This window comes from Hemiscyllium ocellatum, chromosome 2 (assembly GCF_020745735.1).
Source record: "Hemiscyllium ocellatum isolate sHemOce1 chromosome 2, sHemOce1.pat.X.cur, whole genome shotgun sequence".
NCBI classification, from domain to species: domain Eukaryota; kingdom Metazoa; phylum Chordata; class Chondrichthyes; order Orectolobiformes; family Hemiscylliidae; genus Hemiscyllium; species Hemiscyllium ocellatum.
Genome location: NC_083402.1, coordinates 60,048,309 through 60,072,004, shown reverse-complemented (window position 1 = coordinate 60,072,004; position 23,696 = coordinate 60,048,309).

Genomic DNA, 23,696 nt, shown 5'->3' with positions numbered 1-23,696 from the left:
TGAGTGAAAACAAATGTAGGTCCCCTGCATTCAGATTGGGGAAATGTATAATAGGGGACAAAGTGATAGCTGAGGAACTGAATACATATTTTGGCTTCACAAAAAACAAAACAAATCAGATACCAGAAATGTTGGAGAATGCAAGATTTAGTGAGACGGAAGAACTGAGGGAGATCAATATTAGTAGAGAAATGATGCTGGGAAAATTGAGGGGATTGAAGTTGGATAAATCCCCAAGGCATGATAATTTAAATGCCAGAGTACTTAAGAAAGTGGCTCCAGAAATATCAGATGTACTTGTGGTCATCTTCAAGGATTCTAAAGACTCTGGCAGAGTCCCTGCAGATTGGAGGGTAGCTAATGTTACTCCAATATTCAAAAAAGGAGGTAGAGAGAAACCAAGGAACTAGAGGCCAGTAGGTCTAACATCAGTAGTGGGGAATATTCTCAAATCTAATATCAAGGACTTTATAGTGCAGCATTTAGAAAGCAGTGGCAGAATCAGCATGGATTTATGAAGGGGAAATCATGTTTGACAAATCACTTGGAATTCTATGAAATTGCAACTAGAAGAGTTGATCTGGTACATTTGGACTTTCAGAAAGTGTTTGCCAAAGTCCCTCATAAGATTAACAATCTTAATCATAAGATTAACAAAAGATTAATCTGTGCAAGATGAACACGCATGGCATGGGATTAGGGGAAGTGTATTGAGATGGATAGAAAACTGGCTGGCAAAGGAAACAAAGAATAGGAATTAATGGGTCCTTTTCAAATTGGCTGGCACTAACTAATTGACCCACAGAAATTGGTGCTAGGACCCTAGCTATTCACAATATATATTAATGATTTGGATGAGGGAAGAAAATGTAACATCGCCAAATTGCAGATGATACCAAGTTGGGTGGGATAGTGAACTGTGATGAGGATGCAGACGTCCTGTATGAACTGGACAGGTTGGGTGAGTGGGCACATCCATGGCAGATGCAGTGTAATTTGGATAAGTGTGAGGTTATTCACTTTGGAAGCAAAAACAAGAAGGCAGATTACTACGTGAATGTCTGAAAATTGGGAGAGGGGCATGTGCAGTGGAACTTGTGTGTCCCTGTGCACCAGTCGCTGAAAGTGAGCATGCAAGTGGTAAAGAAGGCAAATGGTATGTGAGAGGTTTCGAGTACAGGAGCTGGGGTGCATTGTTTCAGTTATATAGGGATTTGGTGAGGCCAGAACTAGAATACTGTGTGCAGTTTTGGCCTTCTTTTCTGAAGAAGGATGCTCTTGCTCTACAGGGAGTGCAGTGAAGGTTTACAAGGCTGATTCTGGGGATAACAGGACTGACATAAGAGGTCAGATTGACTAGGTTAGGATTGCTTTAGCTGAAATTCGGATGTCTCATAGAGACTTATAAAATTCTAACAGGACTAGACAGGGTAGATGCAGGAGGGTGTTCTCGATGGTGGATGTGTCCAGAATTAGGGGTCACAGTCTGGGGACTGGGGGTAAGTCATTTAGAATGGAAGTGAGGAGACATTTCTCCATCCAAAGAATGGTGGGCCTGTGGAATTCATTACCAGAGGAAGTAGTTGATTTCAAAATATTGCACGTATTCATGAGGCAGCTAGATATAGTACTTGGGGCAAATGGGATCAAAGGTTATGGGGAGAGAGCAGGATTAGGCAATTAAGTTGGACGATCAGCTATGATTGTGATGAATGGCAGGGCTGGCCCGAAGGGCTGAATGACCTCATCTTGCTCCTATCTTCTATGTTTCTATGTGCATATGAAGCAGAAACTATTTGAGCTTTCCCAATTACTATGGAATAAATAGGAACAGATTGTAAGCGAGCAACAACGACTTGGATGGTAGGATGGTAAGGAGCCCATTAGTCTGAGTTGATTGTAAGTTAAAGTGCACTAATTTAATATAATAGACTGTAATGGCTTGGCAGTAAATATGTACAATTGCAACAAAAATACCCTGAGTACCATTAAATCTAAAATGATGTAGCACACTTTATAACACTGGGTGCATAATAAAAGAAAATTAAATTGTTCTGAAATCTTTCAGGGCCACGTAGAAACAATATCTGGATATCCATGTCAAATATTTGATGGTTCTCATGGTAATATACTGTTCTAGTCTGCATAATTATGAATCTTTGTAAAAAAGTTTATGAAAAGAGGTTGTCAGACTAAGCTGGCATGAAAGTTGATGCAGTGAAATTGTTCCTCCACTTGTTCTTGAAAGAGATGATTCTACTTGAACACCTTATGATGATTTATGCTCCAAGGGGAATCAATCAAACTGCTTGAAAGGTTGAGTAAAGTCATCCCCAGATACCTTAACCTTTCGGATCAAACTGCGGAGTTCGACAGCAGTAGACAGATGATTATTTATTTTACTATTTTTAACATAAAAGTAACATGTTCGCAATTCATTCTTATCTATTCTGTTTGTGCATAGATCAATAATCGAAAGAAGATTCAGACCCCTTAACTACATTATATTTGCCCCCATCATGTAGAATGTAACAATAAATGCATACGGTTTATACATTGATGTATACGGTTATATACTGTATTAGTAATACAATATATGCATCACTACCCACACTTCAAATTTGGACTTTCTAAAGAAAATGAAAATTAATATAGTATTATATCTGTGTCATGACCTGCAGACATGTTCATGTGGCTAAGGAGCAGTAGATTATGGCTTATGTAGCTCCCTTTTCAATTTTTAATGATTCAAGTTAAAGTAGGCCAGCAGTCAAGATTTGATTTATATAGGTTAATGGTTAGTTTGTTATAAGTCATTACTGAAGGATTCTTAGAGATAAAGAAATTAAGTTATTGACATGAAATTAAACATAAATAGCCACATGGCAGCATTCTGTTCATAGCAAAACTTGTAAAATTGTTAAGTGGGCCGATAGCCATCGCTTTTGGTTCTGCAAAGTGCATAATCCACTTCAGATTATCTTTGGAGTATAAGGCATCTCAAAAGCTAGCTGTTCTACACTGCTATTCTACAATAGCAACATGAATACTGCTCACTAGCAATAGGATGCTGTCAGTAAGCCAAAATGACATTCTGGCTATCACAAATGTGAACATAGAAATTGGTGCCAATATGATTTTTGATATGTAGGCTGCACATCCTAAGGATTGACAAATTGTATCAAGGAGTGCATCCCTTCTGGCATCTTATAACAACCCAAAATTATAAAGTTCACAATACAGTCCTAATTAGATATGAACTTACAATTGGATAATATTTGCTGAATAATCCTGACTGTGTAAAGAATTAAACTGACAATCAATATCGGCCCAGTTGTGATTGCAGTGTGGTGCATTTGTGTGTACTCATATTAATTCGCAAGGTCTATGTGTGTGGCAAACTGAAAGAATGTGTGCACCCATTGTGCCTGATTTAACTGAACAAAATAGGTAACATCCAATATTCCCTCTGATTTTTCCATGCAGTGCGTGGACCTCCGAGGTCCATGCACAGTCATGTCTTTAGAAACTAGACGTCAATGCGGGAGCACACAAATTCACATGTGTAGATCCTCAGAAGGGCCTCATAGAATTGTGCAGTTTAGTGGGAACACTTGAGGGAACAATTGATTCAGTGGATCAATTTTCAGGGTAATGCATAAATCAACCAGATTCTACATGCCAACAAATCAGAAGTGTCCTCTCACATGACACAAATGTTGGCTTTCCCATTAAGTTTTCCCTTGAATTAGTATTTCTTGCAAATCATCCTGATGACTGCAAAATGAAAAGCTTGAAAAATCTGTCTTTTTCCACAAATTCTGAAAAAGGAACACTTGTGAGAAGAAAATCCCAATAACTCTCTGTGGTATACCATTGGGAATTATATTTGAGTTCCTTTTTGCGGAAGCAAAGAAGCTAACACTTGACGTTAGATCCAATGATTTCCATAGTTGAATAAGATGAGAAGAAACTGGAGGAACTCAGCAGGTTTGACAGCAACTACAGAAAGCTAAACTTCACGAGTTTCAAAGAAGTGGCATTCTGGACTCACAAAGTTTTCTTACAAAGGTAGGTTCTTTGGAACAGCAGATTTTGAAAGGGAGAGAAAGTTCCTTATTCTTCACTAGTTCTGTGGTTTACCAATTTCTACCTGACTTACTTCAACGGTACAATGTTTGATTTCTTAAAACTTTTCCCCAGTTCAAAACTAAGCCCTTGAGGATTATTTTATTTCTTCTTGGATTTATAAACACCAAGATGGCTACACAGTTAAGTTTTACAAATTTACAATTTCTAATAAAATCTGTTCCAGACTGATGACTCATCTTTCCAACTGTGAGCACTGAGCAGTCCAGGCTTTGGACCTGACTCATTCAAAGTATTTTAGCAGAGGCAGTCAGCTTTTTTCAAACTATTTGAATGTCTTCCACTTTGATATCTGTTGAGTTAGGAATCATAACATTTGCACTTTAGAAGAACACAGAACCTTTTGCAAGAATGTCAGAGGCTAAAGAATAACCTGATGGTTTTTGCGAAAGCGTCAGAGGCTAAAGGGCAGCTTGATTGAAGTATAATAAGTTATGAGTGACATGAATAGGGTGGATATTTGGAGTCTTTTTCCCACGGTGGAAATGTCAAATATTGGGGGCATAGTTTTAAAGTTGGAGGGGGAAAGTTTAAAGGAGATGTACGAGGCACTTTTTTTATACAAAGGGTGGTGGGTGTCTAGACAGCTCTGCTAGGGGAAGACGTAGAAGCAAATATCATGTCAACTTTAAAGAGAATTTAGACAGACACATGAACACGTAGGGAATTGAGGAAAATAGGCCTACTGCAAGCAGATGGGATCAGTTTAGTTTAGAATGGCAGCATGGTCAGCATAGACATGCCCTGTTCCTCTGTTGTAATTCTTTATGTTGTAACTTTTCATCCTTGTGATCAGGTACATTCTAACAGTGCCCCTTTTTTGATTGAGAATGTCATTTCTCTTCAGGTTTTGAAAGATTCCTTTGAAACATACATGCCCCTGAAATTGCTGCTATCTTGAAGAGACATTTATAAATTTTAATTTCTAATATACAGACATTGAAAGCAAAAAAAAAGGCCTTTTGTCATGCTTTATGTAAAAATCTACAATATCAGATAATATATTTGAAACAATCTATAACTACATTGAACAAGATAAACAAAACTTAATAACACATATAATGTCCTCAGATTCTATTCCTGATGAAGTGTTTTTGCCCGAAATGTCGCTTTTCCTGCTGCTTGGATTCTGCCTGAACTGCTGTGCTTTGCCAGCACCACTCTAATCTAGAATCTGGTTTCCAGCTTCTGCAGTCCTTGTTTTTACCTAACAAGGGATAGAGTCAAAGAGCAGGGAGGTTATAGAGTTATAAAGTCATACAGTCTGGAAACAGATCCATTAGTCCAACCCATCTGCACCTGTTGAACTTCTACAAGGAACTTGTTGGAAGACATCTAGAGTATTGTGTGTATGTATGGCTGCTATATTATAGGAAAGATGATAATGCATTGAAACTGGGGCAGAAGAGGACACAGATTTAAAGTGATGTGAAATAAAGCAAGTAGAATCTTTCAGACAAAGTGTAGTGAGAGTATAGAATGCATTGGCTGAAAATATGGTGAAGGCAGGTTCAATTGAGACATTCAATTGGATGATTATTGGACAGAAATGGTGTGCAAGAATATGTGGAAAGGCAAGAGATTGGCTCTAAGTAACTGAACCAGTGTAAGGATGATGGACAAACGGCCTCCTTTTGTGCAGTAACAATTCTGTGATTCTGTGATTATAGTCTAATCAGAATTAGATACAGCTTCAGCATAACTTCCATAGCTTATACTGTTGTAGTCAGTTGTATCATCCTCATTGTCAGTTATACCTTCAAGTTTGGTATAATCAGCAAGATAAGGCACACTAATATGTGGCTGGAAAGATAGGGGAGGAGGGTTTTAGATTCCTGGATACTGGAATTGACTATGGGAATGATAGCTGGAGGAATTCAGCCTGGACACGGCCAGGGCTGAGTTTTTTTGGGGGGCATTTTGCTAGTGTTGTTGGGAGAGCTTTAAACTAACTCAATGAGGACGTGGGAATCAAGATAAATTACTAGTAACGAGTACCAGGATGCACAAAATACTTGGAGAAATGGATAGCACTAGTAAAAAGACTAAAGAATCAATAGGTAGAGTTGAAATATGTGACAAAGTAATGGGTCAAATCAGATTGACTGTACATGTCTTCCAACAAGAATGCACAGAGTAAGATAAGAGAATTATAGATATGTATTGCCATGCATTAATATGATGTCATGCTGATAACAGAGACCTAGCTCAAGGAAGTGCAGACCTGGTGTTAAACTCTTCTGATTCAAAGTCAGAATGAACCTGAATTATTCTAAGGAACATTGCACAACATATAGACTACCAACTGGTGGGAAGGATGTAGAGGAAGAAATCTGTAGCTTAAAAATGTATTGTTGGAAAAGTGCAGCTGGTCATGCAGCATCCAAGGAGCAGGAGAATTGACGTTTTGGGCATAAGCCCTTCTTCAGGAATGAGGAGGGTGTGCCAAGCAGACTAAGGTAAAATGAAGGGAGGAGGGACTTGGAGGAGGGGTGTTGGGAATACGATAGGTGGAAGGAGGTTAAGGTGAGGGTGATAGGTGGGAGAGGGGGTGGGGGCGGCATGATCGGGAAGAAGATTGCAGGTCAAGAAGGTGGTGCTGAGTCTGAGGGTTGGGACTGAGAAAAGGTGGGGGGAGGGGAAATGAGAAAGCCAGAAGAATCTGCATTCATCCCTTGTGGTTGGAGGTTTCCTAGAAGATGAGGCGTTCTTCCTCCAGCTGTCGTGTTGCTATGGTCTGCCGATGGAGGAGGCCAAGGACCCGCATTTCCTTGGCTGAGTGGGAGGGGGAGATAAAGTGTTCAGCCACAGAGCAGTTGGGTTGGTTGGTGCGGGTGTCCCAGAGGTGTTCTCTGAAACGTTCCGCAAGTAGGCGGCCTGTCTCCCCAATATAGAGGAGGCCACAACGGGTGCAGCGGATGCAGTAAATGATGTGTGTGGAGATGCAGGTGAATTTGTGACGGATATTGAAGGATCCCTTGGTGCCTTGGAGGGAAGTAAGGGGGTGGTGTGGGCACAAGTTTTGCATTTCTTGTGGTTGCAGGGGAAGGTGCCGGGAGTGGAGGTTGGGTTGGTGGGGGGTGTGGATCTGACGAAGGAGTTGCGGAGGGAGTGGTATTTCCGGAACGCTGATGGGGAGGGAGGGAAATATATCCTTAGTGGTGGGGTCTGTTTGGAGGTGGCGGAAATGATGAAGGATGATACGATGTATCTGGAGGTTGGTGGGATGGTAGGTGAGGACCAGTGGGGTTCTGTCCTGGTGGTGATTGGAGGGGCGGGGCTCAAAGGCAGAGGAGCGGGAAGTGGAGGACATGTGGTGGAGAGCATCATCAACCACGTCTGAGGGGAAATTGCGGTTTTTGAAGAAGGAGGCAATCTGGCTTGTTCGGTAGTGGAATTGGTCCTCCTGGGAGCAGATGCGGCAAAGGTAAAGGAATTAGGAATATGGGATGGCGTTTTTACAGGGGGCAGGGTGGGAAGAGGTGTAATCTAGGTAGCTGTGGGAGTCAGTCGTTTTATAGTAAACGTCCCACCTTTTCTCAGTCTCAAACCTCAGACTCAGCACCGCCCTCTTGACCGGCAATCTTCTTCCTGACATCTCCGCCCCTCCCCCCTCTCTGGCCTAGCACCTTCACCATAATCTCCTTCCACCTATCGTATTCCCAATGCCCCTCCCCCAAGTCCCTCCTCCCTACCTTTTATCTTAGCCTGCTTGGCACACCCTCCTCATTCCTGAAGAAGGGCTTATGCCCGAAACGTCGATTCTCCTGTTCCTTGAATGCTGCCTGACCTGCTGCGCTTTTCCAGCAACACATTTTTACACTCTGATCTCCAGCATCTGCAGTCCTCACTTTCTCCTGGAAGAAATCTGTCGGGAAATTACAAAAAGATGCCAACATTATATTGTGTGGTAGTGTTGAGGATGAGGTGAGGCAAACATAGAATAGAATCCCTACAGAGACCATTCAGCCCACGGGGTCTGAACCAACCCTCAGAAGACCATCCAACTAGACCTAGGCCCCTACTCTGTCCCTGTGACCCCTCATTTACCTTAGCTAATCCACCTAGCCTGCACATCCCTGGATATTATGGACAATTTACCACAGCCAATCCACCTAACTATGGTGTAGATCGACTTTCAAAAGACATTTGATCCAGCAACCCATATGACTTCTGGGAAATGTTATGGCTCATGGAATAAAAGGGACACAATGGCAATGTGGATGACCAAAAAAAAAAGGCTGAGTAATATGAAACAGAGAGTAGTGGCTAATTGATACTTGTTGGGCTGGAGGAAGGTTGATGGGGGAGTTTCATAGAGTCAACTTTGGGACCATTGATTTTCCTGAGACTTATAAAATTTTATAAGTCTTGGAGTGCAGGGCAGATTTTCAAAGTTTGTGGATGATATGAAACTTAGATACTGCATTGTAAATAAAGGAGGACTGTGTGGAACTTCAAAAAGACATAGACAGGTTGGTGGGTTGGGCAGGTAGGTGGCAGGTGAAGTTCAATGTAAAGAAGTGATAGGAAGAATATCCGTAGACTACATAAGTTAAGATATTAGATTCTTAAGGGGTATCGGAAGCAGAGGAACCTGTTGTTTTTTGTGCATAATTCACTGAAGGTGGCAGGACAGATAGAGATCAATTTATAAAATATCTAGTATCTTGGGATTTATTAACAGGACCATGGAGTATAAGAACAAGGAAATCATGCTGAACTTATGCAAGACACTGCTTGACCTCAGTTGTGGTACTGTGTACAGTTTTGGGTGCTACATTGAAGGAAAGGTATTGACACATTGAAGAGAGTGCAGAAGAGATTTACTAAAAATAGTTCTAAGAATGAGTAACTTCATTCATGGGGATCGATCCAATTAGTTGAAACTGTTTCCCTTGGAGAGAAGAGGGCTAAGAAGAGATCTGATATAAGTTTTCAAAATCATGAGGATCTTGGATTGAGTAGATAAGGAGAAGCTGTTCCTGATTGTACAAGTACTGAGATGAGCAGGCACAGATTTTAAAAAAAATTAACATGGAATAAGTGTGTTGCAAGAAAAAGAAATTTAGTCAGTAAATGGTTCAGCTCTGGAATGAACTGTAGTGTGATGGAGGAAGAGTCAATGGAAGGATATAAGAGGGCATTGGATGGTTCTTCAAATAGGAGCAATGTGCAAGGGTATAGGAAATGGGCATTTTTTTTTGGAAAGCTGGTGACAACCTTTTAGATTAGATTCCTTACAGTGTGGAAACAGGCCCTTCGGCCCAACAAATCCATACTGACCCTCCGAAGAGCAACCCACACACTTTGATTTTGTGAAATTTCATTTAAAATAGTCCTTTTCCTGCCATGGAAATGAGCAACTGATTGACTCTGCATTTTTTTTTTTGTAGAGTACAAATGTCATAATATCATGTACAAATTACACTGAAAGGTAACTATCAGTGTAATGCAAATATTCTTGAAAGGCAAAGATTTGGTGATACATATGTAACTGGAAATGAAGTAGAATTATGCAGAAAATTTCAGAGAACAAAAGCTACACATATACATGTATTAATAAAATGGAGGTCAGGAATATAATTTGTACAGTATTTTTGCTAGTTAGAACTGTGGTGAATGTAAAATAGTTGAAATTCTTAGTTGACAGAAGAAGTACAATGCAAGTATGAAAATAGAAAGCTGGCATGTTTTGAAATGCACCATGTACAGGAGAAATGCTTAATATTAGAACAAGAAACACATCTATTAAGCTGGCATGTTAAAGCTTTTCTACATTCAACATATGCAGTTATATGTTCAGCCACACATCTTTAAAATTTACTTAAGTTCTGAAAGTGAATACAAAGAGTTAAAAATGGAAAATACTCAAGCATTAGGATGCTTTTACCATTTTCTATTTAGATTAAAATGTTTCAAAATTGCTTTCACTCTATTTGTTGCAAATTATAACACATCCTAAATGATAATGTCGGTAATACATTTATGCACTTCAAACACTTTTCACTGTACTCTTGTACTCAGGTACATGTGACAATAAGTCTAATCTGAATCTAAATCTGATTCTGAATCTAAATTATACCATATTTTGGTTTAGGGAGGGTTTAGTTTTCTTTTTGGAGAGATATCCATTGTGAAGCCTTGTGAGATTTCTCACCATGCCTGCTTGGTCTTGGTTTTCCACCTGGATTAAAGCAGTCTGGAGAAATGCCCAGCAATGTCCTTCTCCACTCCACCAGCATTAGCGCTACCACCTTTTCTCTGATATCTCATGCTCTATCCCTGCTCCTGTACACACCTCCCACTAAGGCTCATTCTCTACCCCTCTCACAATTGCAACATCTTCTGTCACTCACTGTCATCAACTGTGTTCACCTCCCTTAATACCTTCCTCTCTTTCAATGCCTGGAATTGGACAAAAGATTCAAAACAAGTGATGGCCTGCCTGACATCATGTTCCTCACCCTTTATGTGGAGGACATCCTCACTCAGACTGCCTTGAGTAGCCGATTGGCCGTGTACAACTCCCTGAACTGATATGAATGCTGCCCTTAACTTACAGTGCCAGGACTCCCTGAGTGCTGGCTTTCTTCCTTGACTTGACTCAGGTCTGTAAACAACAATGACAAACTGCAAGACAAGACAGATTTTTTTTTATAATTTTATGTGATGTGGACATCACTGTCTTGGCCAGTAATTGTTGCCCATTCCTAATTCCCCAAAGGGCATTTGAGAGTCAACCATATTATTGTCAACCAGATCGGGAGTTACATGTAGGACAGACCAATTAAGGGCGGCAGTTTCTTTCCCTAAAGGACATTCCTGGCCTGATGGGACTTTTTCAGCAACCAAAACTGGGCATTGGTAAACCCTTAAATCCACATTTCTGTTGAATTCGAATTCCACCACTTGTCGTAGTGGGAACATTAACTGGGTCTCTGGATTAATTGTCTCGTGATAATACCACTGGGCCATCACCGCCCAATATGACCCTGGTAGTTTTGGTTTAGGCGTACAGTGCAAAACACCATAGTAAAGTAATGTAAGACAGGAATGTATATCCAGGTAGGCTCAGAGTGAGTGAGTGCTATCACAGTGAGTGCAGACCTGGAGGTGTGCCTGATCTGGGTGCATATCCTTGAAGCACACAGTGTTCTTGCTACAGCATAGCAATAACAGTTACTGGTGCCGTTGAAGTTGCAGTTTAAAGTGGAGAAACATCCTGTAAGTGTAACAGAGATCTGAGACAATTACATGTTGTATATCAATGTTCACGGATGTGGGGTGCATATGGCACTTGTCTCTAGATAGCACCATGAAAGGTTGGTGCCTGGTGCCCAACATGAAAGTCCTTTGGAGCAAGATGCAGCTGAAGTTGCCGATTTCTGATGCCGGGGTTAGCTTGTTCAGCAAGTTTGGGATGATAGGAAACAGTATATCAATGAAGTGAGTTGGGCTGTTAATAAGGCATTTTACCAGTTATATTCCATGTTAATTGGCAACTCACTGCTGCCTAGTGAGAAACTCGCCATGTAACTTGTCAAAAATCTCAAAGATTGGATTAGATGCTCCTGATATTGGGATCGCCCTTGCTGAACTGCTCATTCGATTCTGCCACAAACCTCACCATAGCTCACATTGCTCAGACCTCTATAAGTTCCAACACAACCATGGTGGGCAAGTTGTTGGAGGGAATCCTGAGGGACAGGACGTACATGCATTTGGAAAGGCAAGAACTGATTAGGGATAGTCAACATGGCTTTGTGTGTGGGAAATCATGTCTCACAAACTTGTTTCAGTTTTTTGAAGAAGTAACAAAGAGGATTGATGAGGGCAGAGCAGAAGCCGTGATCTATATGGCCTTCAGTGAGGTGTCTAACAACCTTCCTCATGGGAGACTGGTTAGCAAGGTTAACTCTCATGAAATACAGGGAGAACTAGCCATTTGGATATAGAACTGGCCCAAAGGCAGATGACAGAGGGTGGTGATGGAGGGTTGTTTTTCAGATTGGAGGTGTGTGACCAGTGGAGTGTCACAAGCATTGGTGCTGGGTCCACTAATTTTCATCATTTATATCAATGATTTGGATGTGAGCATAATAGGTATAGTTAATAAGTTTTCAGATGACACCAAAATTGGATGTGTAGTGGACAATGAAGAAGGTTACCTTAGATTACAATGGGATCTTGATCAGATGGGTCAACTGGCTGAGGAATGGCAGATGAAGTTTAATTCAGCTAAATGCGAGGTGTTGTGTGCATTGTGTGAAAGCAAATCTTAGCAGGACTTATACATTTAATGGTAAAGTCCTAGGGAGTGTTGCTGAACAAAGAGACCTTGGAGTGCAGTTTCATAGCTTCTTGAAAATGGAGTTACAGGTAGATAGGATAGTGAAGGCGACGTTTTATATGTTTTCATTTATTGATCAAAGTATTGAGTACAGGAGTTGAGAGGTCATGTTGCAACTGTACAGAACATTGGTTAGGCCACTTTTGGAATATTGTGTGCAATTCTGGTCTCTCTCCTATCGGAAGGATGTTTGAAACTTGAAAAGGTTCAGAAAACATTTACAAAGATGTTGCCAGGTTTGGAGGATTTGAGCTGTAGGGAGAGGTTGAATAGGCTGAGGCTGTTTTCCCTGGTGCATCAGAGGCTGAGGGGTGATTGTATACAGGTTTACAAGATCATGAGGGGCATGGATAGGATAAATAGACAAAGTCTTTTCTGTGGGGTGGGTGAGTCCAGAACTAGAGAACATAGATTTAGGGTGAGAGGGGAAAGATATAAAAGAGACCTAAGGGACAAGTTTTTCACACAGAGGGTGGTATGTGTGTGGAATGAGCTGCCAGAGGAAGTGATGGAGGCTGGGTTCAATTTCAATATTTAAAAGACTTCTGGATGGGTATATGAATAGGAAGGGTTTGGAGGGATATGGGACAAGTGCTGGTAGGTGGGACTAGATTGGGTTGGGATATCTGTTTGGCATGGATGAGTTGGACCGAAGGGTCTGTTTCCATGCTGTACATCTCTATTACTCTATGACTATATGTGATTTTCAAGCAATGCCTGACTGCAGCATCAAGAACCTTGGTAGCAAGGATAGAATGAGGGTAACGTATCAATTAGGAGAGGATCACACCAGGATTTATATGGATTACATCATAGTGACATACAACAGGGAAAAATCAGCCCTTTGGCCAATCGAGTCCATGCTGGTCAAAAATAGCTATCAAACTATTCTAATCCCATTTTTCAGCACCAGGCCACAGCTTATTTGTCTCAGCCTTGGAAGTGCACATTTCTTTCTTCATTCACAGGATAAGAGTATCACTGGCTAGGCCAGCATTTATCCCTGAGTGCCTAAAGGGTAGTAAAGAGTCAACCACATTGCTGTGGGTCTGGAGTCACTTGAGGGCCAGGCCAGGTCGGGATGGCCATTCCATTCCCCAAAGGAGGTTAGTGAACCAGATGGGTTTTTCCAACCATCAACCACAGATTCATGGTCATCATTAGACAATTAATTTCAGATTTTCTTTTACTGAATTCCAATTCCATCTTCTCCATGGTGAGATTTGAACACAGGTTCCCAAAACATTACCTATGTCTCTGGATTAACAGGAGAAAGTGAGGACTGCAGATGCTGGAGATCAGAGCTGAAAATGTGTTGCTGGAAAAGCGCAGCCGGTCAGGCAGCATCCAAGGAGCAGGAGAATCGATGTTTGGGCATAAGCCCTTCTGCAGGAAGGGCTTGTGCCCGAAACATCGATTCTCCTGCTTCTTGGATGTTGCCTGACCTGCTGCACTTTTCCAGCAACACATTTTTCAGCTTTGTCTCTGGATTAACAGTCCAGCGATAACACCATTAGGTTGTTGCTTCGTAAACATTATGAGGGTTTCTCCCTCTACAGCTGTTATCATTCTTTAGGTGAAAAAATCTTTCCACACATCTTCTTTGAACATACTATCCCTTAAATCAATGCTGACCATTGATCCATCTAACAAGAGGAAATGTCTTTTCCTGTATACCCTATCTATGTCCCTCATAATTTTATACATCTCTGTCATGTCCTTCAGTCGCTTCTGATTCATGGAAAACAACCCCAGTCTATCCAATCTTTCTTCATAATTGAAACTCTGTATCCTGGCAAATTTCCTCTGCACCCACTCCTGTACAGTCCCATCCCTCCTATAATGTGGCTCCCAGAACTGCACACAATACTCTAAATGTGGCCTAGCCAATGTTTTACACAGTTCCACATAAATTCCCTGCTCTTAAATTCTGTAGCTCAGCTAATAAAGGCAAGTATCCCAAACACTGTCTTAGCTATTTTATCTATCTCTCCCACGACCTTAAGGGACCAGTGCACATGTGCATTGAGATTTCTTTGAATCTTGTTGCTTTCTCAGGTCTTACATTAATCACGAATTCCCTTTTTTGTCTTGTCCAAGTACATCACCTCACACTTATCTGGACTGAATTCCATCTGCTACTCATCTGCCAATCTAACCAGACTATGTATATCTCCTGTAATCTGAGGCTATCCTTCTCCTCTATTTAGTACCTCCCCAATTTTCATATCATCCACAAATGTATGGATCAACCCTAAATCATTCATATATGCTACAAATAGCAAGAGCCCCAACACTGATCCATCCAGAACCTCACTGGAAAAACGCTTCCAGTCACAAAACACCTCTCGACTATCACCCGCTGGTTCCTGCCACTTAGCCAATTCTGGATCTAATTAGCTAAATGTCCTTGGATCCCATGGCTCTTATATTTGCTATCAGCCTCACATGCAGGACCTTATCAAAGGCCCTGCTGAAGTCCAAGTAGAATATGTTCAATGTGTTTCCCTCACCTACACATCAGATTCCTCTTTAAAAAATTCAATCAAGTTGGTCGACATGCCTCTCCAAAGTATATGTTAATTCTGTCCCTCAGAACTGCTTTCAATAGTTTCCCCACCACTAAGGTAGTTTCCTGGTTTATCCCTTGTTCCTTTCTTGAATAATTGTATCACATTAAAATCTGCCTTTCCCTAGTTTGGAACTTCGATTTTAGGCCAATCCTTATCCTTGAATCTAAAGAGTAATGATGCTGTCTGAAAATTGCTTCCTGAATGATACTTCAATCACTTCATTCCTAGAGTTCAGGGTTGTCCCCTCTCTTGTAGGACCTTCTGCCTACTGGCTTAAAAAGTTCTCCTGGAATTTACAGAAAACTGCTCCCTCTAAACTTTTAACACCTTGACTATCCTGGTTAATGTTAGAAAAATTGAACTCCCCCCTATTATCACTACCCTATTATTTTTGCACTTCTCTGAAATTTGCCTATATATTAGCTGTTACATTTCTCTCAGACTGAGCCCATAGAACACTCCCAGCAATGGGATAGCTCTCTTTTGGTTTTTAAATTTCACCCATATATCTTCATTCTAAAATGTCTTCCTTCCTATCCTCCTTCTTTGTCTCACCTACAGATCCTGTCTCCTGGAATATTGAGCTTCCAATTATAGAATCCCTACAGTATGGAAGTAGGCCACTTGGGCCATTGAGTCCATACAACCCTCTGACGAGCATCCCACCCAGACCTACCCCATTGCATAATTCCGCATTTTCTATAGCTAACCACCTAGGCTGCACATCCCTGATCACTGTGGGCAATTTAGTATGGCCAATTCACCTAACCTTCACATTTTTGGACTGTGGGAGGAAACTAGAGCAAACCGAGTGTGGAATTGAGCCCAGGTCCCCAGCATTGTTAGGCAGCATTGCTAACCATTGAGCTAACTATAACACATCCTGCCCGTCTTTCAATCATGTCTCAAAAACAGCAAGAACATCAAACCTCCATGATTTAATTTGCACCGTCAACCCATCTACCTTCTTCGTCAGACTCCTTGCATTAAAATAAATACCATCCAATCTTTCCTCTGCTTTCTTGACTCACCTATTGTCACTTCTAATTTTGGCCATTCATCTCCTCTTGCTAAATATTCTCTCAGGACCCTACTCCTCTTCCACTGAAGTCGCAGTGTATGTTAAGGGGAAGCCCTGTGAAAACTTTGCCTAAGACAAGACAAACAAAGCAGAGCAGGTATGATTGTTAATTATTCTGTGAACATAACATTTCTTTAGTAGATAAGTCAAACCAAACCAGGAGAAACAAATTGGTCTGAACTATTAGATAAAAATCATGTTCATGAATGCAAACAAATTGAAATATTTCTTAAATGTGATAAACTTTCTGCTGAAGTCACTCAATCTCAAGTAATTAGATTGTCAAGGATGAATCTTTGTGTTCACGATAGCAAGGTTTTATGGCACACTATTTTTACAGAAAACCAATTAAATCCTGGGAATTTTACACTCATCACATCGATTATTTTGAGTCAGACTGATCATGTTTTTTGCAGGCTTGGTGGAAACCTGATGTTTAGAAATTAAAACCGTGTAATCATGGTATATAAAAAGACATTGCAGGCATGTTTTCAGGGCCATGAACACTTCAAGGAAAACAACTCTTCTTTGAAATAGACTGTACTGTCAGGTTCACCCACTTAATTCCTACCAAGCAGGTATCCACATTACATAGTCAGTTTATGCATTTAGAATATTATAATGTAAACTACTATTGGAAGATGTGTCTTCCAGTCACCATTGTATCAGTTTTCATTCTTCTGTAATGATAAAACCAGAACAGAAACTTGGGTAAGGACTGTCTGTGGACCCATAGATATAACAATACACCATATTCACGGTGGCTCAGTGGTTAGCACTGCTGCTTCACAGCGCCTGAGACCTGGGTCCAATTCCAACCTCAGGTGACTGTCTGCGTGGAGTTTGCACATTCTCCCCGTGTCTGCATGAGTTTTCTCTGGGTGCTCCGGTTTCCTCCCACAGTCCAAAGATGTGCAGGTCAGGTGAATTGGCCATGCTAAATTGCCCATAGTGTTAGGTGCATTAGTCAGAGAATCTGGGTGGGTTACTCTTCGGAGGGTCGGTGTGGACTTGTTGGGCCTAAGGGCCTGTTTCCACAGTGTAGGGAATCTAATCTAATCTAATCTATTCTGCATTGGTTCTCATAAATATTTACAAAGACTGAATCATGAGATGTGAGTGAGATTGAGGAAATTGTGCCAAGTGAATCCTGGGGCAAATTAATGATGATCAACTACTAATGACAAAGGAAAAGAAGCAGCATTGTGGTCATTACCTTGGAACACTTGTATTTCAGGAAATATAGCAGTTGCTTGACATTGGGTAGGCAGTCTGGGATTAGTTTATGCTGTATAACGCATTAATCACTTGTTTCATACAGATGTGATTAGCATACTAACAGATGGTTACTACTCTATCTGAGCAGATGAAGCTCAAAAAATATTGAATGCAGTTGAGCCTTACTTGAACTACTCATACTAAACCGAGCAGGCTAGCAACAGGTTAAAGGAAGTTACATTTAGCTGCATACAGAACAATTCCCCAAAGTCATGGGCTCGTAGATGTGCTGACATTAGCAGATGTAATGATACCTGTCAACAGTTAGGCCCCGGATGCCAACTCATATCCATGGTGCTCTTCCTAGGTTAACTCCATAGATTGAGTATTCATTTGCCATGTGATTCTTATGCCACATCCGAGACTCTTGGTTCAAGACAGATGGTTGATAAGAAGGCAAACTCATGAGCTATCTTCAGGCTAGGTCTTCTCTATAATACACTTCATTGCATGTTAAGATCAATATATGATTATCAGAAATTTTCCAGGCTCTAATCTTCCTATTAAATTATTGAAAGACTACTCTATAAGCTAACATTTAGTCTTCTCCTCATGCTTGTCCCTACCTGTTTCTCTCTTCTCTACTTATCATCTATCCTCAAACTTTTTTTTTACTCATTCAAATAATGTGAGTGTCACAGCATTTATTGTCCATCTTTGAGTTTTCTTCCTGATAATTGACAACAGTTTCATGGTTATCATCACATTCTTAATTCCAGAGTTTTAAAAACTTCAAATTCCATCATCTGCACTGGACGAATTGAGGTCCAGAACTCAGAACATTGCCTGGATATGTAGATTAATAACCCAGTGATAATACCATGAGGTATTATCTTTGGCCATCACCTCCCTAATTCTGACTAGCTAACTCTGCTCATACTGTGCTATTTCAGGCCAGTGAGCAGCATCACAATGATGTCAATGCAAGTCATTGCAGGGTCCTAAAGTTCTTTCATAAAAAGTACTAGGACTTGTTACTTTAAGGTAATGGTCATTTATTAAAGTTTATTTGACTTGGAGTATCTGCTAGTTGGATACTTTCATTACGGAGAGATGCAATGAATGTTATTATTACAGGGGAAACCATACAGCTACCATGCTAAATATCATCGCATTCTGTGGAATTTTCAGAAAAAGCTTCTGAGAATGTCATCACAATGATTCAGTTCCTCTTTGGGCATTTCACGAATCATCCCTCTAAAGTCTGAACTGAAATCATTGGAAACACACTGGAAACCTTGGAATAAGTAAATTCCAATTTTAACTTACAGTTTAAAATAAAACATTTAGTTTTAGGCTGAAACATTAATGGCATGTTCCGAGGAGGTGATGCTTTTAGTAGGAAAAACAATATAAAATAGAGAGGACATTTCCAAATGGGTGCAGGAGCTGAAGGAGCTGGGTGTATATGTATATGGATTATTGAATGTAGCTGGAAAGGTGGAGAAAATAGCTAATAAAGCATATAGTGACCTGAGCTTTAATAATAGGGCAAAGTGTACAAGAGCAAGATGGTGAGGTGAACTTCCACAAGACACTTGTTAGACCTCAGCTGGGATATTGTGCACCATATTGTAGGAAAGATCTGAATACATTTTAGAGAGTGCTGAAGTGCTTCACGGGAATGGAGCCAGGAATGAGAAACTTTAGGTACAAGGATAGGTTGAAGAGGTGGTGGCTATTTTCCTTGGAGTGAAGAAGGCAGACAGGAGATTTGACAGAGGTTTACAAATCATGAGTGGCTGGATAAACAAGAGAACGAGAAGCAATTCCTGCTTGTAAAAGGAACAATAGCAAGGCAGCGTGGTTCTAAAGAGATGTGCAAAAGAAGTAAGGGCAATGTGAGAAAACTCTTCACACTTTGAGTTGTTAGGGTATGGAATACTTGGAAATGTAGTGAAGGCAGCTTCAACATTCAGGAGGGCATTGGATAACTATTTGCAGAAAAATGGTGTGCAGTCATATGTGGGAAAGGCAGGACATTAGTATGAGGTACTAGATGCTGGTTTGAACACCCATTGCAGGCATGATGGGTTACATAGTCTCCTTTTGTGATTCTGGGGTGTGATAATACATCCCGTATTGGAAATGAATCTTACTAACTGAATGACTTTCTAACTTTATTTTCAACAATGTGGGTTAAACAGCTTCAACAGATTGATTTTGATATTGCTAACACTGATAATTTAGAACAACATTTTCTGTTGCATGTTTTTCAGCTATAACTGGAAGATCTGCCCATTTGTGAAATAAAGACTGTTTCAAATTCATGAAATGGAATATATCACCCTGAATATGCTGTAGTCTTTTCACAGGTTTTGGTTTAAATTCCACACTCAAGGCAAGATTGTTTGGCACGATTTATCAAGTGCAAACCTCGTGTTGGAAATATTTAGTTCCATTAAGAAATGTTTTTCAGAATAAAAGAACAGTATTTGAAAATTTGTTCCACATTACAAGGCATAATGAAGAAGTTATAAACACAGCATTGCAATTTAATGGTTGTTGGCAGAAACTGCATTTCACTTTTAAAAGTGGGTATGAATTTCACAGGAGAAAGTGAGGACTGCAGATGCTGGAGATCAGAGCTGAAAATGTGTTGCTGGAAAAGCGCAGCAGGTCAGGCAGCATCCAAGGAGCAGGAGAGTTGACGTTTCGGGCATGAGCCCTTCTTCAGGAATGAGGAATTTCACAGACTACTTTTATGCATAGATACAAATATTAAATAACTCTATAAGAAAACTGTAAAACTACCGATTTACATATTTTTGTTCTACTCTTACCACCAGTTCCCATACCGAGGATGCTAATTAATATTTGTGAACAATTACACAGATGTTGACAACCCTACCTTTCCCAAGGTTCATGTACAAACCTAGAGAATTAACATTTGCTGATGAATTATGGAAGTAATTCGACCGATACATACCTTTGCCTGATAACAGGGCAAAACAAGTTGCAGCTTTATAGCAATCTATGATTCGAACAAGGATTGATTTTCCACACACGAATCCTAATTCCCTGCTAAAGGGATTTGATAAGGTGACTGAACTTCCTTTAAAGTCTGGTTAAAATCATCCCAAGGTACTGCAGAAATTCTTGAAATGTTTCACAGATTTATCATGGTCTCTGCAAAAACAAACTAATTTCTATTGATTTCAAGGCATGATGGCATAGGTTAGCTTGTCATTAAAACAATACTCTGTGTGCCATGCTCGAGCACATAAATAATTGAAGAAAACAAACAGAGATTCCTGGAGAAGGTCAGCAGATCTTGTGGCATCTGTGGAGAGAGAAACAGTTAAAATTTGAGTCTGGTATGACTTCTTCAGAACCTCTTCATGTTCTAGAGTAGAATCATATTGGACTTGAAATATTAACTCTGTTTCAAAAATATTAATCCTGCCAGGTTAGCTGAGTTTTTCCAGCATTCTCTGTTCTTGTTTTAGATTCCCAGCAGCCACAGTATTTTGTTTTTATTTAAGTAATTGGAGAAAATACTTGAGAAACTTACCAGCATCTGTGGAGAAAGGAACGGATTTAATGTTTTGAATCCGGTAAAACTCTTCTTCAAAAGTAGTTGGGTCGCTTTCACTTTCAATTCTTTTGTGTCTGACCAACAACTTCTGAAGAACAGCTGGGCAATAAATGTTGTCCTGGCTAGCGATGTTCACATCTCGTAAATAAATACAAAAAAGAAGTAAATACAACTGTGATCTTTACAAATTGAGCAGAGCTAGCCTTAGATTAGATTAATTACAGTGTGGAAACAGGCCCTTAGGCCCAACAAGTCCACACCAACCCATCCAGACTGATCCCCCTACCCCTAACACTACGGGCAATTTAGCATGGCCAATTCACCTAACCTACACATTCTTGAACTGTGGGAGGAAACCAGAGCACCCAGAGGAAACCTACACAGACATTGGATGTGCAAACTCCACACAGACAGTTGCCTGAGGTGGGAATTGAACCTGGGTCTCTGGCGCTGTGAGGCAGCAGTGCTAGCCACTGTACCACCGTGCTGCCACCGTGTCGCCACCTGTCCACATTCTGTAATAAATGACACCTTGGAAAAGTCACAAACTCACACAGCAGAAGTTGCATGCTGCAATTTAGTAGCACAGTGCTTTTGCATATTTTTTCATGATATCCAATAGTACTGGCTCCAGATGTTTTAATGAGGAGGGAACAAAAATATTGCTCTAAGAGGAAGTGAATAGCAATTAATATTTCCTTGAAGTGGTCACTAAGTGGAGTCATAAAGTCATAGAGATGTACAGTATGGAAACAAACCCTTTGGTCCTACTCGTCCATGCCGACCAAATATCCCAACTCAATCTAGTCCCGCCTGCCAGCACCCCCCGGGCCTGTGTAGGATTTCTTACAAAAGGCTAGGAGTATTTGTAAATGTGTCTCCTGATGTGGGATGAGGGAGAATAGAAAATTAATTATTTCCTCCCTCACTACTGATATTTCTGAATCTTCTCTCCATGGGTGCAGAACTTTAATTTAGCCAACATCTGCTCCATGTTCTGGTTTCCCTCTCACAACACCAGAGTTACATTTAGGTCATATCCAGAATTCTGGATCTCATTTTCTTTTACCCAGACATGAACCATTTGAGTGTATTACATCATCAGAAGAAAATGTCAAGCATTCTGTGTTCTTTGTTGTCTATCACAGAATCTGCCTTCGTGGAATGTCTTCCGACAATGATTTATTGTAAAACCTATTTGGATATTATGTGACACAGAGATGGTATGTTACAATTTTGATCCTGTTGTCTGCTGAATTATCTGATGTTGGCCTTTGCATTCCATTTTACTTTTCTGTCGCTATATTGAGAAGGAGAAAACTCAGCCTGCACTCCTACTCCTGATTGCTTTAACAATGTAGGGCCATAAAAAGTAGGAATAGGCAATTTGGCCTCTGAACCTTTTCTGCCATTCAATAGGATTATGGCTGACCTGACATTCCTCATGTCCATTTCCTCTGTTCTTCGTAACCCTTCACTCCCCTACTGTTCAAGAATCTATCTCTGGCTTAAATATGCATCAGGTTTGCCCCCACAGCTCTCAACACGGTATTAACTTTATGCCCTTAATTCTGTGACTGTGTCCTCTGGTCCTAGAATCTCCCATGAAGAGAAACATCCTCACGGCATTTATCTTATCAAACCGCTTAAGAATCCAGTATGCTTCAATGATGTAATCTCTCATTCTTCAAACTCCAGTAAGTAAAATCCCAACCTATTTAGCCTTTGCTCATAAGACAAAGTAATCATCTTTGTGAACCTTCACTGAACTACCTCCAATGAATTGACCTTTCCATAAATAAGGGGACAAAAAGACTGCTCACAGTACTCTAGATATGATCTCACCAGCGCCTTGTACAATTGCAGTAAGATTTCTCTACTCTTGTATACGAAACCCCTTGAAATAAGAGCTAACATTCCATTAATATTCCTGATTACCTGCTGTACCTGTGTGCTAACTTGCACAAATACACCCCAAGTCCCTTTTTGTTGCAGCTTGCTGCAGTTTTCTCCATTAAATAATATTCTGTTTGTTTGTTATCCTTTCCAAAGTGAAAAACTTCACATTTTGCCACATTATACACCATTTGTCAACTTTTTGCCCTATTTACATAAACTATCAATATCTCTCTGTGAACTATTTGTATCCCTTTTACAACCTGGCCCACAAATGCTTTTGTGTTGTCTGGAAATTTAGCCACAGCATGTTCATTTCCTTCCTCCAAGTCATTAGTACATATTGTGAACAGCTGTGGTGCCAGCATTGATCCATGTGAACCCCACCAGTCACAGATCCCTAACCTGAAAAGGAACCCTTTATTCCCACTCGCTGTTTTATATCCATTAGCCAAACCTCTACCATGCCTACATATTATCTCCAGTACCATGGGCTATTATCTAATGACAGACACGGTGTTTTATGTGATGTTTGCTTCTAAAAGTGCAAAAAAGAAACTTACGCACATTTTGAACATTTAACTTCCTTTACGTTATAGCATTTTCATTCACTTAAAAGTACACATTGTCATATAGTTCACTTTGGCAAAACATAGCTTCATTATGGTGGATGTTCACTCTCACAATTAAAATATCACCTAACCTCCATTGTGGCCTCATTTAGCTCATGTTCTTCATCTGAAAGTTTGCTGTCAGAATCAGATTCAATGTTTTTAGATGGTATTTTAAATGAGTGGAAAAATTATGCTTTTCATGTGATGATTTGTG